This window comes from Podarcis filfolensis (genome assembly GCF_964270895.1).
Source record: "Podarcis filfolensis genome assembly, chromosome: 3".
NCBI lineage: Eukaryota > Metazoa > Chordata > Lepidosauria > Squamata > Lacertidae > Podarcis > Podarcis filfolensis.
The window spans coordinates 32,669,478-32,688,033 of record NC_139606.1 but is presented as its reverse complement, the minus strand read 5'-3'; the positions used below and the strand labels follow the sequence as shown (position 1 = coordinate 32,688,033).

Here is an 18,556-nt window from a genome sequence, read left to right as displayed (position 1 = left end):
TTAGTGTGACACACACACACAAATGTTCTGAACTGATGCCTGGATACAATGGTGGACATGTTTTGGAGGAGCAAGCGAATAATTTGGGGTGCTCCTAGATCCAACAATGCTACCAGAGACACAAGAAGAAGAAGAAGAGACTCCCCTTCAGGAGTCTCAAAGCAGCTAACATTCTCCTTTCCCTTCCTCCCCCACAACAAACACTCTGTGAGGTGAGTGGGGCTGAGAGACTTCAAAGAAGTGTGACTGGCCCAAGGTCACCCAGCAGCTGCATGTGGAGGAGCGGAGACGCGAACCCGGTTCCCCAGATTACGAGACTACCACTCTTAACCACTACACCACACTGGCTCTCAAAAGTGACATCAGTGGCTATGGGCAGCAATGGTTGCTATGTTCATTAGATACCTTCAGCACAGTGGTAACCTCTAGCCTGGACCATTGGTATCCTTATGGCCCCATTGGCACATACCTTATGATAAGTTTGGACTCGCAGCTGGTGCAAAATATGGTGGGGCTTCTTACAGTGCTCATAGAACGCCAATAAAGAACTGCTTGGACTACTGCAATGCACTCTACATGGAGCTACCTTTGAAGGTAACTTGGAAACTACAGCTAATCCAGACTACGGCAGCTAGACTGTTGACTGGGCCATGTAACACCGGTCCTAATGGATATTCAATGGCTCCCAGTACGTTTCCGAGCACAATTCAAAATGTCGGTGCTGACCTTTAAAGCCCTAAACAGCCTTGGCCCAGTATACCTGAAAGAGCATCTCCACCCCCATTGCTCATCCAGGACACTGAAGTTTGCCTCCAAGGGTCTTCTGGTGGTTCCCGCACAGTGAGAAGTGAAGTTACAGGGAACTAGACAGAGGGCCTTCTCAGCAGTGGCACCCATACTGTGGAACACCCTCCCATCAGATGTCAAGGAGATAAAGAACTACACAGTTTTCTGAAGGCAGCCCTGTATCGGGAAGCTTTTAATGTTTGACTTTTTGTAATTTTTTATATTTTGCTGGGAAACCCAGCCAGATGGGCGGGGTATTATTTATGTATTTAACTAGTTGTAAGCTGCTTCAGGGACGCGGGTGGCGCTGTGGGTTAAACCACAGAGCCTAGGACTTGCCGATCAGAAGGTCGGCGGTTCAAATCCCCGCGACGGGGTGAGCTCCCGTTGCTCGGTCCCTGCTCCTGCCAACCTAGCAGTTCGAAAGCACATCAAAGTGCAAGTAGATAAATAGGTACCGCTCCAGCGGGAAGGTAAACGGCGTTTCCATGCGCTGCTCTGGTTCGCCAGAAGCGGCTTAGTCATGCTGGCCACATGACCCGGAAGCTGTACACCGGCTCCCTCGGCCAATAAAGCAAGATGAGCGCCAAAACCCCAGAGTCGGGCACGACTGGACCTAATGGTCAGGGGTTCCTTTACCTTTACCTTTAAGCTGCCTCAGTGCACTCTGAAGTGAAAGAAAGCAGAGAAATAGTTTTATAAAATAATACATAACATCCTGAATACTTTTTTTAAAAAAGGGATCATTTTGTAGTATTTTGCAACATTTGAGATTTAACTGTATATGGTGGGATTTGGGAAAAACAGAACTGGAATCAGCCAACTAGGTCAGCTAGCAGAAACCAGTGCAATGTTTCCTGCCAACACATGGGGCTTTCCCCCTCTGCACCCCCCCTGTGTGCCCCCCAAATCTGCTCGGGGGTGATGGTGTCAGGAGAACCCCCAGAACAACATTCGAGGGGAGAAGCAGGGAGGCCATTCCGTTGGGCAAGCTTTGTTTGTGTTTTTAGCACAACAGAAAAGCCACGAATTCCTCCCCGCCCCTCCTAATGTATTCAGCGGTGCCCAGGGGCACATGGTTCTAGGAAATTCTTAGAGATCTTGAGATTGCTTTGAACCCCAGACTGGCATAATTTCAGACCTCACAGACCAGGAAGGCCTTGGAAGTAAATGCCTAACTCCTAAAGGGATCATTTATATGGAAATTTAGCAGTTAGGACTATTCAAGAGTCTGGATTTTGTCCATGGCTAACTCCCCCCACTCTCTTCCGCCCTTCTCTTGCCTTACTCAGTTGGCTTGTAAAATGTTATGTGATTATGTAAGACTTAACCTTAGGAATGGAGGGGGGGAGAGGGGGGGGAACACACACACCCTGAAGTCATAGGCTACAATCCTGCGCACAGTTACAGATAGGCAAGCGTTGCTGGAATGAAAGGGATTTATGTGTGTACAATGCTATGCAGGATTGCGGCCATAAAGTTTATGAAAATATATATTCAGGACAGAAATAAGTCATATTTGTTCCCTTTCCAGGGCATTAGGTGCTCCGCAGAGAAGCAAGCGATGGCTGGGTTTGGCATACGCCTGGGTTTTTTGTGGGGAGAAATTGCAGTCGCAAGCCAGATCCACTAAAATCAGGGGGGGGGGGTGTTTGCCATTGGCATTGCTGGGATACCGACCACACCAAGCACATACACAGTTACGCACAACAAGGTGACAAAATGAATTTAATGTTATGGTTCCACCAACCGCAGAGCTGGCACCCGCAATGGCAAATCATAAATCAGATACTGGCAGGCATGCCTAAGTCAGCAACTAGATGCAAAATGACCATGTCACCTTGAAGAAATCTGGCTTCTTGTTTAGCTTAGCTTCTAACCTGGAATACTACTTTTTCCATGCAAATTTTAAAACTGAAATAATTTTTTTTAATAGTATGGATATAAATGCAATCCTGTCACGTTCAGACCACCAATTTCAGATTTATTTAAATTTTCACTAGAGATGTCTTTTCTAGCCTTGCTTTTCCCCTCCACTTCTAGAAAATGGGTGTACTCTCCAGGAAATTAACATAGTTTGGCAGCTTGCTGCTCCAGTCTGGGTTCATAATTATGCCTTGGGGTTTTAATGCAGAATTCCTGGGTAATCCTCACAACTACCTTGTGTAAAGAGTTCATCAGCACCTAAAGTGAGGGTATACTAGTCGGGTAGGGGAAGAAAGTGATATGCACACGAACATATACATTTATTAAAGGATGCAATGCATTCTTCTGATTGGCAAAAATGTTTAAACTGATTTTAATATTTTGTTTTTTCATGGTTATAATGTGCCTGGGACCTTATGATGAAGTCCGGGTAAGAAATCTAATAAATAATAATAATAATTGTAAAAGTAGTAGTAAAGTTCCTACCACCTTTCACCCCAGCAAGCCACCAAGCTGTTGAATGTTAGGCTTGCTGTGCTACACATTCTCACACTCCTCCCTGCTCTTAGTTTCATTTAGTTCAGTGAGACTTGGTTATAATTTTCACTTTGGTTTCAGTGGGAGCTGTGTGCAGCTAATTTCGTCTAGATACAACCCAAGGGACATGATCCAGATAACCCTGTATTAGATCTCATGGACCTGAAAGAGGGAGAGTTGGATATTCGTTTAGTGAAATCAGTGACATGTCAAAGTGCTTAGATTTGCCTAGGTAAGAGCCGGCTGTGTCTTTGAAAACAGAACCAAAGCTTTTCAAAATCACAAATCAAATCCTGAAATGTACTTTGGCATCTTGTAAATATGTGAAATGGACAGCTCCTCGCTTTTTGCTCAAGAAGGGTCTGTTCAGACGTTCATCTTCGCCTAGATTTTAAGGCTTAGAAAATGTCTGCCAAATGACAACCGCAAAGCCAAAAACATAACAAAACACACATTTTATAACACACTTATGTTCTGGAGACGCCACACATTCTCAGCACTAGGAAGGTCCTGACATTCCCACGAAAATGCTTCTTCCCCAACTATTGACAGGTCTATGAGGAATGTGGCCGAGTGTCATGTCCACCTAGTGGATAGGACCTGTGACACCATTCATAATGATGAATGATACAGTGACTCTCCTCCTGGCCAGGCCAAGACATCCTGAAAACTTAAAAACAAATCAGAATGCCTTTGTGGGCTTTCCCTCATACAAGATCCCTCACACAGTCTGCCCAAGATGGCGGAGGAAAACCTGTTGCAACTGCCCATTCGTTACATGGAAGGCGATGAGAAGGCTTGGCTGGATTCTTTGGGTGGACTTTTAATGCTGAAGATAAAACCTGGGATAAGGTCTCAATTTTTTACTATCTGAGGTCTGTCCAGTTCGCAAGGTGCTCAACATATGGTTGTCCAAGGCAGGGTCCTTCTCGATGGCACCAGTCTACAAGGCAACCCTCAGTCCCTTTGTGTACAGGCCTGTCCTTGCCAAGGAAGCATGTGCCAACAAGACATTTCATAAATCAGTACCAAGCATCATTCACAATGCTTTCAGCGAAGTCAGCAGATCGCAGACACTGTTTTATCATTTACTTATTTATTTATTCGCTTGTAAAAGCAAGCTAGGCAGCAAGGGACCAAACCTTGGGCTGGCAGGATGGAATCTGGGGTGGTTCATTATTAGCTTTGTGCCATCACCTGGAAGAACTTTCTTGCTGCTTTTAAGTTAACCCGTGTGTGTGTGTGTGTGTGTGTGTGTGTGTGTGTGTTATTTCCAGGCAGTTATACTTATCTTTATAGCTTAAGAAACAGGGCTCTCTCTCTCTCTCTTTTAATGCACACCATGAACCCTTTGAAATGTGCTTGCTCTTGTTGCCCACTAGAAGGAGAGGGTGAATGCCACATATCTAATTGTGTGTCTCCACAGAAACTTTCCTCTTAATTCCTGGTTGCTAACCCACATTCTTTAAGTCCTCTGGCCCCTTTCCCAACACTCCTCCTCTGTCTCACAAAGAAAAGAATTTGCTTTCTTTTACTCTGGCTCCCTCCCTCCCTCTCCCCCCCCCCCAACCCTCCCATCCAAGGTCTTTTCTCATTTCAAAGCAAGCTACTTGAATGACTATTCAGTATGTGCCGAATGAGGCCTCTCCACAACACTATGCTATAGTAAAAGCCGTGTGTGCTTATAAAGGCACCCTGCCCTGGGTAGGCCAGGCAGCACACACAGTGCTCTGACCTAGCCATCTGTATGCAAATCTCCGCAGACTTAAGTAAACTTTCATATATAAAAAAGGAGAAAGTTCTTGCCTCTCTTTCTGTGTGTTTAGCAATTATTACTGCACATTGGTCCTTTGTATTTTATTATCATGCTTTGTGTACAGAGGAGACTCCCTGGCACCTGCGCCTGTAAGGTGGCAGATGGAAAATCTTGGCAGCAATGTGGAGGTTTCCTCAATGTAGCCTGCCTAAGCCACAAACTGGCATCTTTTTATTTCTTTATGTGGCTACTGAGGAGAAAGGATTAGCAGTAGATTACCAGTAGCCTAGCAGGGCATTGGAGAGAAGGAGAGAGAGAGAGAGATTGAAATCTGAAGAATGTTCTACTACAAAAAGGGAGACTGAAACAGCAGCGAGCGTCCGCATTAGATTTGTCGAGAGAGAGCTTATTAGGAGCGCAAACGTGGTCAGCATTTCTGCTACTGTTCTGCGACTGGCGGTGGTTTACTCAGAGCAATGACTGCAGTCCATCCCTCATCCCCCAAAGATGAAATATTAGCAATGCATGCTCCAATATTGGGTCCTCCCCGAGTCATCACACAACAATGATGATCTCTCTTCAGTTGCCTCCATGCTTTTAATCACTATAGCAACTTGGCCCTCCAGCTAGGTCATTCAAAATTCATCCATTTCCTGAGGGAATGGCCTTCTTCCTAAAGCTGAGTTGTGGTCTGTTTCCCCACGTGGTCATGTGACACAGCGACCGACCAACTTGTCCTATAAATAAATCCTTTTAAGTGAAGAGGCCGTCTGATGACGGTGCAAGCACTCTGTGGCCTCCTGTTACACCCTGTTCCTTTCATGTATCTCAAGCTATATGCAGAAACCCCCAAGGGAAACATCCAAATGGAGAACAAGTGATGTGTTACATGTTGTGCGTACACACAAGATGATGAACTCCCTAACTAGGGACAAAAGAAGGGTATGGAATGCTGTAGAACTGAAATCTACTTTCGGGGGAATACTTCTTTGTAGAATTATCGCTTGGCTCGATCCAGTGTATGGAAATTACAGATGGTGCTTTGCATTGGCTTTGCGTCATGGAATGATGCTCAAAACAGAAGGTGACAATCATAACATTTCCAAAGAGCAGAGTGGTATCTGCCTTATCAGAACTCCAGAAAGGGGCTGGATGAGATCATAGGAATCATAGAATCAAAGAGTTCGGACCACAAGGATCATCGAGTCCAAATCCCTGCAATGCAAGAATCTTTCGTCCAACGTGGGACTCAAACCCACAACCCTGAGATTAAAAGTCTCGTGCTTTATCAGCTGAGCTATCGGCTCATGGAAGGAACCAAAAGTAACTTCAGCTATCTCCATAGACCTAATGTTGCCTGAGAAACACCTTGATTTCTTAGGGAAGGGCACTCTTCCATATGTTCTGCAAACATGCTCTATTTTAAGAAATGCTCTGTTTTAGCAAATAATATAGCTGTGCCCCCTGGATGCTTGCTACACCGCTTGCATGATGTCAAGTTATCGTGTCAGACCCCCTCAATCATCTAGAGAAGATGGTGTCTCTGTCCATACAGTTGTGTAAGAGGGGAAAGTGTTTCATTTCAAAAGTCTTGCCCTTGAGAAAGAAAGAAAAACGTTGAGGAGTGCTAGCAAACAGATGGACAACTAGGGAGTGGATGCAAGGCGAAAGGAGAATCCATAAATTTAAAATACAGCAGCAAAAGCAAGACAAGTCACAACGAGTGCAGATCAATCATTAAGAATTAACAGATTGTGGGTTTGTGACCCTACAGATCACCTAATATACTAGGATTTCGTGAGGGCAACTAAACTACAGTGAGACAGTTGAGGATGTTGTGCCTAGCTATCAGTCCACCAAATGCATATTCTGGGAAACAAGTTTGTGGTGTGTTCATCAGGTGAAAGGTTCAGCAACAGGATGTATTCTGAGGATTGTAATTACAGTTCTTTATCTTTTAAATGCTTTTTTCGCATCACACTTTGCAACTAGAAAACTGTCAGCTGTAATTTTGTATATTTACAAGAAGAATCCTCTGAGCCACACCACTTGAAAAACACTCAGACCTCTTTTTAAATTGAGCCCCTTAGGCAAAAGCAGATCATCAAGAACTTGTGACCTGCATTAGAATATGCTGATATCTATCCACCAAGGTATAAGCAGATGCTTAACCATCTCAGAACTGCCTCAGGTATAGCATCCATCTATGAACATATGGTTGAAAGATTGCACTTCTGCAACATAAGACATCTCTAGGTTTATATATTCATTTTTGTTCTCCCACGGATCCTGTGACAATTGTTCATTGCATCTGTCACAATATATCTGGGGAGAATGTTTTTTTAAAAAATGCTATATATCTATATATCTCTATATATCTACAGTGCCAGATTTACGTATAAGCTAAACAAGCTATAGCTTAGGGCCCCACTCTCTTGGGCCCCCCCAAAAAATTTAAAGGAAAAAAAACTGGATGTACATTTCCAAAATATAAGATAAAAGACAAATCAAATAAAACCTACATACAGCAACAGTGTTTTGTGTTGTGTAGGCTCCTGTGATGTAAGTAATGGGCCCCGCCTGCTAGCCTGCTCCCTAAAATATCACTGGTTTGCTCATTTCTATACTGTATATAGGGCTATATTTCACTATTAATATACTTCTTCTTAACTGTATTTCAGTTCAACAATTACTTTGATAAAATACATATTTTGTTATGTGCAAATAGCTTTAGATACATATTAGGTCCATAAATTACCATATAGCATATATTTGACACACAAAAAAAAACAGTGACAATTAGTTGTTGACAAAGGACAGCTGGACATATAAAGGGCCCCATTACCTTCAGTAGCTTAGGGTCTCATCAAACTTAAATCCGGCCCTGTATATATATCTATTTATAGATATATCTATATATCTATATATAATGTATCTATTTTATGTGCATTTCTGTTGATGCCCATTTTATTTTACATAACAGGAAAAATACCTCTCTAGATCCAAGCCTACGGTTGTAGACTACATATGACAACAGGTGTGGGGCAGGTGGGTGTAGTTTGGGGAACACATCCCGGCGGACCACATTTGGCCCACAAGACAGAGGTTGTCCACCCCGGCATACATGTTCCAAAACATGCTGGCACTTTTTAAGCATGTATGGAAAAGGAATTAAAATTCAGCATAGGGTCAATCACCCAAGTTTCATGTCACCTGAAACTAACGCCAAGTATTTTTGTACATATAATAGCAAATTATCTTAAGTATTAGATTGTATTACTTAAAAACAACAACCCACCCTTACTGCGCTATATTAGATGGCTCGTGTTGATACGCTACATACTTTCTTTTGTACGGCCGGAGCTTTCATCCTTGCTGAAATCAAACACCTTAAAGAAGGCAGTCATAGTACTGGACCCACAGCACTAGAATATCAAAGAAAGTATTTTAACTATGCTGGGCTACCCAAGAAAATACATATCATGATTTTCATAAGTGAGGCTCAAGTACTGATGGCGATTCAGCAATAATTTTGCACCTTGCATTACAGCACTTAGAATTTTGAGCTCAAGGAAATTTCTGCTTGTAACTGTTGGCCAATGTCCAAGCTCTCCGCTCATAAAAGTGTATATTTGTGCATTTAATTTAATATCAAGGAGTTTTAGAGACTGCTTGATACAGGTAGGTTCATGTGAACTGATCTGAAGTCCAAACTGTGAATATTCTTATAGCCTGAGCAAAAAACAGTCACAATTTGTTGTTGACAAAGGACAGCTTGACATATAAAGGGCCCCATTACCTTCAGTAGCTTAGGGCCTCATCAAACCTAAATCCGGCCCTGTATCTATATATTTATATATAATGTATCTATTTTATGTGCATTTCTGTTGATGCCAATTTTATTTTACAGGAAATAATACCTTTCTAGATCCAAGCCTACGGTTGCAGACTACATATGACATCAGGTGTGGGGCAGGTGGGTGTAGTTTGGGTTGCGAATGCTAAACGGGCCCAATTCGAAGTACAGTCATACCTCGGGTTACAGACACTTCAGGTTGTTGTTTTTTTGGGTTACGGACCTGCCAAAACCCGGAAGTACTGGAACGGGTTACTTCTGGGTTTCAGGGGTCGCGCATGCGCAGAAGCACTGAATTGCAACCCGCGCATGCGCACCGCTGTGGGTTGTGAATGCTGCGGGTTGTGAACGTGAATCCCGCATGGATCACGTTCGCAACCTGAGCGTCCACTCTACTGGTTTTCATCTCTAAAGCCTTAAATGGCTCAGGACCACAATACCTCGAGGACTGCCTCTCTCCATATGAACTGACCTGGACCTTGATTTCATAATCGGAGGCCCTTCTTCATGTGCCTCCTCCAAAACAGGTCCGGAGGGTGGCAACACGAGAGCGGACCTTTTCTGCAGTGGCTCCCCATTTGTGGAATGCCCTCCCCAGTGAGGCTCACCTGGCACCATCATTACAAAGGTTTCTCTTCCGCCAGACGCTCTGCTGAGTAACATTTAAGGGCTTGTGGGGGTTATTGGTTTGTTTTTGTTTTATTATATATTAGTTTATAGTTTTCTGTTGTGAACCGCCCTGGGATCAGGTGAAATTTAATAAATGATGATGATGATGATGATGCAAGGCTTTTAAGGTAGTAGTAGTAGAGAGCCAGGCACTCCTGTCTTCCACTGCCTCCCGCAGTTTGGTCAAACTCATGCTGGTAGCTTCAAGAACACTGTCCAACCATCTCGTCCTCTGTCGTCCCCTTCTCCTTGTGCCCTCCATCATTCCCAACATCAGGGTCTTTTCCAGGGAGTCTTCTTTTCTCATGAGGTGGCCAAAGTACTGGAGCCTCAGCTTCAGGATCTGTCCTTCCAGTGAGCACTCAGGGCTGATTTCCTTCAGAATGGATAGGTTTGATCTTCTTGCAGTCCATGGGACTCTCAAGAGTCTCCTCCAGCACCATAATTCAAAAGCATCAGTTCTTTGGCGATCAGCCTTCTTTATGGTCCAGCTCTCACTTCCATACATCACTACTGGGAAAACCATAGCTTTAACTATACGGACCTTTGTTGGCAAGGTGATGTCTCTGCTTATTAAGATGCTGTCTAGGTTTGTCATTGCTTTTCTCCCAAAAAGCAGGCGTCTTTTAATTTCGTGACTGCTGTCACCATCTGCAGTGATCATGGAGCCCAAGAAAGTAAAATCTCTCACTGCCTCCATTTCTTCCCCTTCTATTTGCCAGGAGGTGATGGGCCCAGTGGCCATGATCTTCGTTTTTTTGATGTTGAGCTTCAGACCATATTTTGCGCTCTCCTCTTTCACCCTCATTAAAAGGTTCTTTAATTCCTCCTCACTTTCTGCCATCAAGGTAGTAGAAAGTTACAATGCTTCGCTTGCAACTGCAGCAATCTGATGTCAGCAAGAAGGGCTGAACCCAAACCTCTATCAAGGGTTGTTGATACAAGGCTCCCAGTTTTGCAATGTAATTCACAAATGAAACTGCAAGGCGAGCAATTAGAAGTGGCAGGGAGCTTTCATTTCCAATCTCTCCTTGACCAAGTGAAAAGTCCATGCTGGTGCTTGTCTTAAGAGTCTCTCAGCCAGATGAATCAATGGAAATACCTGTGCAGGCTGAACAACACTCCATGCTTGTACCATAAGGACTGGATGCAATGAAGTAGCCATCAAATCTCCTAAACTGCAGTCATTCTGACATACTTATCTACAGGTTTCCAAATGGGGACATGAACGTCAGCTTTTGGGAATACACGCAACTGGAACAGAGCAAGCGTCGTTTAATGAAGAACCTTGACTGCTGAAAGACTACTTTTTATAAAAGGGTTTTCCAGTCAAACAGAAGGTGCCTGTTTGCAGGGAAGGGGCAGTGAAAAAAAGCAAGTGTTGCAACAGTTTGGTTGCAGCAACCTCATAACAGATGGCAAAGCTTGTGGTCACTGTTAATTAACCCTTCTCAGTAACTGGGGTCTGACTTCAAGCCATCTGTATGGCTAGCTTGCTGTCTTCCCACCTACTCTCCCTTAAAAGATCTTGCAAAGTTAAGACTTAGGAACATTGTAATGAAATCACTCTTTGTGTTCTCCATTAATGCATATAGCTTGAAAGCATTGCCATTTATTTCAATTCAGTTAGCAACAACAAAAACAACAACAACAACAACAAAAATTTATTATTTATACCCCGCCCATCTGGCTGGGTTTCTCCAGCCACTCTGGATGGCTTCCAACGAAATATTAAAATATAATAACCTATTAAACATTAAAAGCTTCCTTAAACAGGGCTGCCTTCAGATGTCTTCTAAAAATCTGGTAGTTGTTTTTCTCTTTGACATCTGGTGGGAGGGCGTTCCACAGGGTGGGTGCCACTACCAAGAAGGCCCTCTGCCTGGTTCCCTGTAACTTGGCTTCTCGCAGCAAGGGAACCACCAGAAGGCCCTCGGCGCTGGACCTCAGTGTCCAGGCAGAACGATGGGGGTAGAGACGCCCCTTCAGGTATACTGGACCGAGGCCGTTTAGGGCTTTAAAGGTCAGCACCAATACTTTGAATTGTGCTCGGAAACATACTGGGAGCCAGTGTAGGTCTTTCAAGACGTGTGTTATATGGTCTTGGTGGCCGCTCCCAGTAACCAGCTAGCTGCCGCATTCTGGATCAGTTGTAATTTCCAGGTTACCTTCAAAGGTAGCCCTACATAGAGTGCATTGCAGTAGTCCAAGTGAGAGATAACTAGATAACCTCTTGAGAAGCTGAAATGTATGAAAAATTATAGCGCACTTAAAACCCCATCCAAAAAACAAACTTGGCATCGGGTGTTGCATTGATAATACAACTTGAAAACCATGATTTAAAAGATCAGAGTGAGGTCATCATTTTTCTTTGTATTATTATTATTATGATTATTCCATACATTCATGCAGAAGTGTTTTTTGTCCAGAGACAGGAGGAATCTGTGTAACATGAGGGATTGACAGTTTGGATTGACAATATCATTTTTTAAAAAATGAATTTTGGCCTCTCCATGCAAATATCTCCGTTAAATGGGGTTTGTTCTTCTCCAACAGTGTGCCTACAGTAACTTTGTGCCACCTGTTAGCCTGCATGAAGAATTGCTTTTTTAAAATACACAATAAGCAGATTGTTTGTTACAGTTGTGCACGGACAACTGTATTAGTGTTCTTCACCCTTGGACGTCTCCATAAACAGAGCTGTGGCGAGCTATTCACCAGAGATCAGAATTCTGGCTCAGAAGTTTCTCTCATAACAATCTAGCTGTCACAAACCACAGTTCACCTGTTTAGGCTCATATCGTTACAATTGCAAATGCTATGAATCAAAGCAGAAATATTCTTTCTGATGTCTGCATACAGATACTCACATGAAAAACAAAAAGGAGGTCTACATGCTGTTGACTTTGGAGATGTTATTTTCCTCCATAAACGTTTCGGGCTTAGTATGCTCTTACCCCAGTAACTATTCTGACTCTCCCCCTGTCTGTACCAGAACAGACTATAGTGAATTTCAGGTCCTGCCAGATTATTTTCAGTTACCAATGCTCACATTACAGGGGTGGAGGCTTAGCTTTTTTAATTTTTGTCGTAGCCTACTGAGCTATTTTTCTTTAGAAGGCTACAAAGGGAATGATTTTGCAAAATTTGCAGTGTGTGGGGAGTAGGGTTCGAGTAGGGTTGCCTACATATCTTCTGGACATATCCGAAATTCCACAGCTGGCAGCAGTGTCTGGATGGAAATCGGGGGGAAATGTCTGGGAAAATCCAGATTCATGGCAGCCCATGTCGGCAGTGCTGTTTTTGCCGCTTTTCCATTAAAAAAAGCTTTAAAACAGCCTTTTAAAAAAGTGATTTTGCCCAAAAAGCTCAAAAGTGGGACTTAAATTTCATATAGAGTCTAGTTTCAGTATTTCAAAAAGTGAAAATAGGACGTCCCTATTTTCATTGGAGAAATGTTGGGGGGTATGATATCGCAGTGGTGCTTCACCATTAGCTAAGGGCCTGATGTAATAAGAGACATCTCTGACCACTGACATCTCTATTATCTGTATCTCATGGAAAACATTACAAACTCATCTTGGGACCTAGTGGGGGAAGAATTGAACAACTCTGATGGGTTTCCTTTCTGCCATTGGAGTACAGGCTGGCTTTGTCCTTGTGGAAAATCCCTGTGGAAAACGCAGCAGTTTACCTACACTCTTTGACATTGCTGAGCAAACGTTTTTGAGCCTACAATCTTCCTATACTCAAACACAGCCCTGGAATGACTTCTTAACTCTTAGGAAAAGCTAGGTTTACTGTCATGCTTGTGCCAGAACCATTCCTTTATCCAGGCCAGGGTTTCCTCACACCAGGAAATCCACACCAGAACTTATGCTAAGCCGACAGGACAATAAAGATTCTGGAAAGAACAGCAGTCTGCCAGTATAGAAGGTAGGAAGTATAAAATAAGACTCTTCCTCTGCAAAGCCTAGTCTGAATCCCAGATTCTCATCTTCAAGAGACCCAGGCCTCTGAATGCAACATTTACTTCCATGCTAGTCCTCCTCTCCAGAATCTGCATAGTTTGCCTACCCAGCCTTTACAGAGAATCCATAGTATGTTATTTCCGAGTCATTGTATTTCAATGGGGTCCATATTTTAGGCCCATTTTTTTCTGTCCCAAAGAGGTGTGTCCCTAGAGCTGAAGGAAAGCTGCCCCATAAGCTGCAGATAAGTCACAATGCATAGAAACCTTCCAGAGGTCGCAGTCCATGCTTAAACCCACAGAAAGAAGGCCTTAGCTGGGCTTAACTTTGTATATTGCAATTGTGCGTCAGCCTGGGTAGCTCAGTTGGTTAGAGCATGGTGCTGAGAATGCCAAGATTGCAAGTTCAGTCCCCATATGGGAGAGTTGCATATTCTTGCAATTGCAATTCTCTGAGTGACCAGGCCACCGATTCAAAAAGACTCTGGTGTGGCTACCTTGAATTGCAGTCTTGAGTGCAAAATATGTATTACCTTTACCTTACGCAAAACGCAATGCATTATATATACCTTTCTAATGCCTTTTGTATTTCAATGAGCATTCTAAGCCATTCTTGGGAGAGTATGCATTTTGTAAAAATGCTTGTGCTTCAAGGTTATCCCTCCTGCCCCATAAAAGCCCTTGTTCCGTGATGACTTCTTTCTATGAATACAGTTAACCCATTGCCGTTTAGTTTAACATGTTAAATGTCAGCTCCACTACATTTTTTCAACAATAGCACTTCAAATTCATAATGCTAGGTTTTTCATAGTAAAAAAATCCAAAATACTTATTCTCGCAGTACTGTGTGTGTTGAGTATAATAACCTACTACTTATTATCTTTGCCCCACTTCCTTGAGGCAGATTAATTGCAAGAATATAGGGTACAAATGTCCACGCACGGCCGCATGCTCAATGTTTCTTCATTACCAACCTTACAAACTGGGCCCAGCACATAAAGCCTTCAATTTAGGGTTGGAAATAGCCGCTAGCCTGGTTGTCTGTCTGTGACAAAGTAGGAAAGATTTAGAAAAGGGTTCCCCCTCCCCTATTCTTTTTATCCCACAAATAACAGCGATATGTAGGGAGGCAGGTAGTAACAAAAACTACCTGTTCGTTTTTGGCACGGTTGGTTAATGGTTCAGGCAAACAAGCGTTCGCTTTCTTCCACCCCTGGCTAGGGCGCACTGTAACCCAAAAAATCTGGAGGGAGGTTATTAGCTGGGTTTGTAAGTGAAATGGCAGAATACCTGGTCCCCTGTGAAATGATTTTACTACAGTAATTAAAAGAGCAGCCAAACTGATCTTAATTTGGAAACAAGGCGCTAATACACTGAAAAATGCAGGGGAAATAACTAGAGCGAAACATGAATTTTGAAAAACCCTTTGCACCTTCTGCTACAGACTACATTTTTTAAAGTAATAAGACTATATTTTGCATGGCTAGGTTGATTTGTATGCCTAGTACTTGTGGTGTGAAGGAGAAGCGAGGGGTAATCCCCGCCCCCCGGGAAGAGAATCGTTTTGTTTTCCTGCTTGAAAACGTATCCTCTCAGATGAATTCATTCTTTTTTTCCGCCGTGCATGTTTTCTTCACCCTACTATGATGGAATGGATATAAAGGCAGGAGATCTGTATGTGAGCCTATCATTTGTATAGTCTACACACGGACTGAAAGCACGTCGCCAGTTGCACACACCGTTCATTGAAAAGGAAATGGCTCTGTACACTATTGCTTCTTGCGCTTTATATCTATATCTCCATTGAGCCATGCAGCAACAATAACCAAAACAACAACAGTGAACTGCCGCCACCCGAAAACGTTTTTTTAACGTGGGGGGGGGGGTTGGGAGTGTGACCTTGCTTGGGCTGGGTAGCGGGAAAACCTTTCAATAAAAGCTTGCATGCTGGATTTCCAGCTCATTGTTCCCTCGTCTCTAGTTGCCCTGGCAACCGCAGCAGCTGCTAGATTGTAGGCCTTGGCTTGCGTCTCCTAGGTAGTGCTTAGCTGCCTGTGTGTCCAGTTCACGCAGCCTGCCAGCCATTCACCCTCCCGCTGCTGACGGTGTCCTGCCAGTCTGTGCGGGATAATGTTTACTAACATCAGCCACATGGCTCCCATTTTGCCACGGCTCTGCCCAAAATATGTCACTCAACAGCCGATTGTCAGGCAGCCGGCCAACCTGCCTGCAACGCGCTGGAAAAAAATCTGTCGCGGGGGACTGCTAGCAGTGATCTTCCGCCAACAATCTCCTCTCCTATGAAAAGGGGAATCAATGTGAGCCTTCACAGTTGCCCCTTCCGCATCGGCGGCACGATCACCGGGGATGCATAATGAGTAACGCGGGGAACTGGAGGAGCTTCTGTGTGGGGGTTTTATGGGGCAGGCTGTGCTCGGTTGGAACTGGAGCTCATTGTCAAGGGGGTCTGCTGCCATTTCCTTTTCTAGTACAAAGGCTCCCGCGAACGTCGCATTCTCATTCTATTGGGGACGCCGGCGAGGGCGAAAGAAAACGCGGGTGTCCGTGGCTACGAGATGGTTGGAGGGGGACAACTTGCCAGAAGGCTGCTTCTCTAGCAAATATCTAGCGGGGTATTTCTCCAGCAGCTCCGTTGAAATAAAAATCAGTCAATCCATACATCAGCTGGAATAATCAGTGTTGCAGTTTTTTGTGGCCAGGTGCTAGAGAATTTAATACAGCGAGAGGACTTCCGGGATGTGTCGCCTTCTCACACCCATTCCGATTCAGAAGACGTACCAGAGATACCAGACTGAGACATGAAGTATCCCTGTTATGGGTTCAGTGACATAGCTGTAGAAAAATGTCCATGCCTCGGTGCGATTGGTTCTGCTCTTATCCTGAATTTCGGATTCCAATGAATGAGGGAAACTGAGCCTGTTCAATTAGGTATTTTGCCTACATAACCCAGCCCCATCGGCCCTCCCTTTGTGGTATGAGCAAACAAGCTAGAAATTCTTCAACTAACCACAGTTTCTCAGTTTTGCCCAAACTGGGAAACTATGGTTGCTAGCTTCAGAACAAGCCCCAATATTAAAATCATGGTTTAATGTTGGTTTCATTGGCTTTGTTCTGAAGCTGCTAAACCAGGCATAGGCAAACTCGGCCCTCCAGATGTTTTGGGACTACAACTCCCATCATCCCTGATCACTGGTCCTGTTAGCTAGGGATGATGGGAGTTATAGTCCCAAAACATCTGGAGGGCCGAGTTTGCCTATGCCTGTGGTAAACCATAGGTTGCCTCCAGACTTTATGTTGTGGGAGGGATTTAAGTGGAAATTTGGATTTGTGCAGTTAAAGTGCTCAATATATCTACTTTAGAGAAAAACAAAACAAAAAACCAACCACCATCAAAGGATTTTTGGGGGGTTAGGAAAGTAGGAAATCCAGCAGTACTTTTGGTGCTGTCCTTTACGATTTTATGAACTGCCTGTAGACACTGAAAATTTAAACCTACCTCAGAAAAGTGCACAGAAAATTCATGGAAGGGAAAATAATGTGCAGTCAGTTTACAGAAATTTGAATAAGCATTTCCCATCTTCAGTTTCTCAGGTGGTAAGGAAAAACAGCCTGAAGTAAGAAAGGTGTGTTTATGGAGGGGGGAAAGTCTAAAATGGACTTGCCTTACCCCCACATGCATAAAGCTCTCCTCCCTAATTGCACCCTGGTCTCCTGCAAGCCTCAAAACATCAATGAGAGTGTTATATGTGGTTAAGGCTGCAGGGCTGGATGTGTAGAAATATGTCTGGGCTTCACATTCCATCCATGGAATTGGATATGCTACTGTTAATCTCACCATTTTAAGGTGGAAAATAAAGTTTCATCACAGGCTGAAAATACAGCAAAATGAGGCATATTCAGTTCATGTGAGGTCCCCCCCCCTTCCTGTCTATAAGGGAATGGAAGAGAAAAATAAAACAGTACAGAGGTGAATACAATCTGAGCACATGGAAGAAACCTTAGAAGCTCTACCAAGCCTCAGAAGCTTCTGCAAGTCAAATCATACCTCCTCCTCCTCCTCCTTCTTCCTCTTCTTCTTCTTCTTCTTCTTCCTCTTCTTCCTCTTCTTCCTCTTCTTCTTCTTCTTCTTATACAAGAAGTTGTAGACATCCCGAAAAACAAATTACAGAGAAAAAGTAACAGTGTTGTGGAATAGCCCTTCAAGAACTTCCAGCTTCAAAATTCAGCTGGGCCAACTTCAAAACTCAGGTGGGCCCTTTCTGCTGCAGGACCTTGGGGCACATCTTCGCCTTGTGGTCCTCTCACAACCTCTTCTTTGTTCCATCTCTCAAGCCTGTACCAGTTTGGAAAGGAGATCCTCTCTCTCCAACTTCGTCTCCCAAGTTCTGCTTTCCTACCTCCTCGAGATCTGTTTTTGTTCTGCCTCCTGTTTTCGGTTCTCTAACCATTTTTTCTTCCTCAAGAGCATCTATCTGGAGTTATATTTGGCCCAAGTTCAGCAGTTTCTTCAGAAACAGCAATCTGACATCTCTCATGCCTAGAAACCTCCTAGATCGCTTCCACCTTTGGTTCTGATCTCTTTATAGTGGACTCTTCGTGACCCTCCTGCATATTGTAAGCACTTGTCTTCATTTGGGGTGCCGCTGCTTCCTTTTGCAGTTCTGCGTGAAGCTCCTTATGAGTACAGACTGCTACTGTTGATTCTAAAGGTACTATTGGACCTTTGGCTAAAGGACTACATAGGTTGTTTGGGAGAACAATTTTAGAAGTTGAGGCAGCCCAAGATCTAGTAAGACAAGAAGAAGCGGCGTCCTTTGCATTATCCTGATCCGTTTGCGATTTTGGAGGCTGGAGACTAGAAGATGACTGAGTACTCTTTCTCATTGACAACCCAGGTTCAGTTGTTTCTTCAGAAGCAGCAATCCGACAGCTCCCATGCCTAGAAACCTCCAAGAGATGTTTTGTGTCCTGAACCCCTGGCATACTTAAGTCACTTTGTCAAGTCCCTCGTCCTTGGGTTAATCCATGTGCCCAA

General features: G+C 43.8%; 1 long non-coding RNA gene across 1 annotated transcript; it reads left to right on the top strand.

The window, feature by feature from the left end:
- The first annotated feature begins 15,435 nt into the window (after window positions 1-15,435).
- On the top strand, window positions 15,436-16,179 carry LOC310758981. The gene is made up of 2 exons (XR_014546148.1): window positions 15,436-15,818; window positions 15,990-16,179. It is a non-coding gene; the product is annotated as an uncharacterized lncRNA (long non-coding RNA).
- The last annotated feature ends 2,377 nt before the right edge of the window (window positions 16,180-18,556 follow it).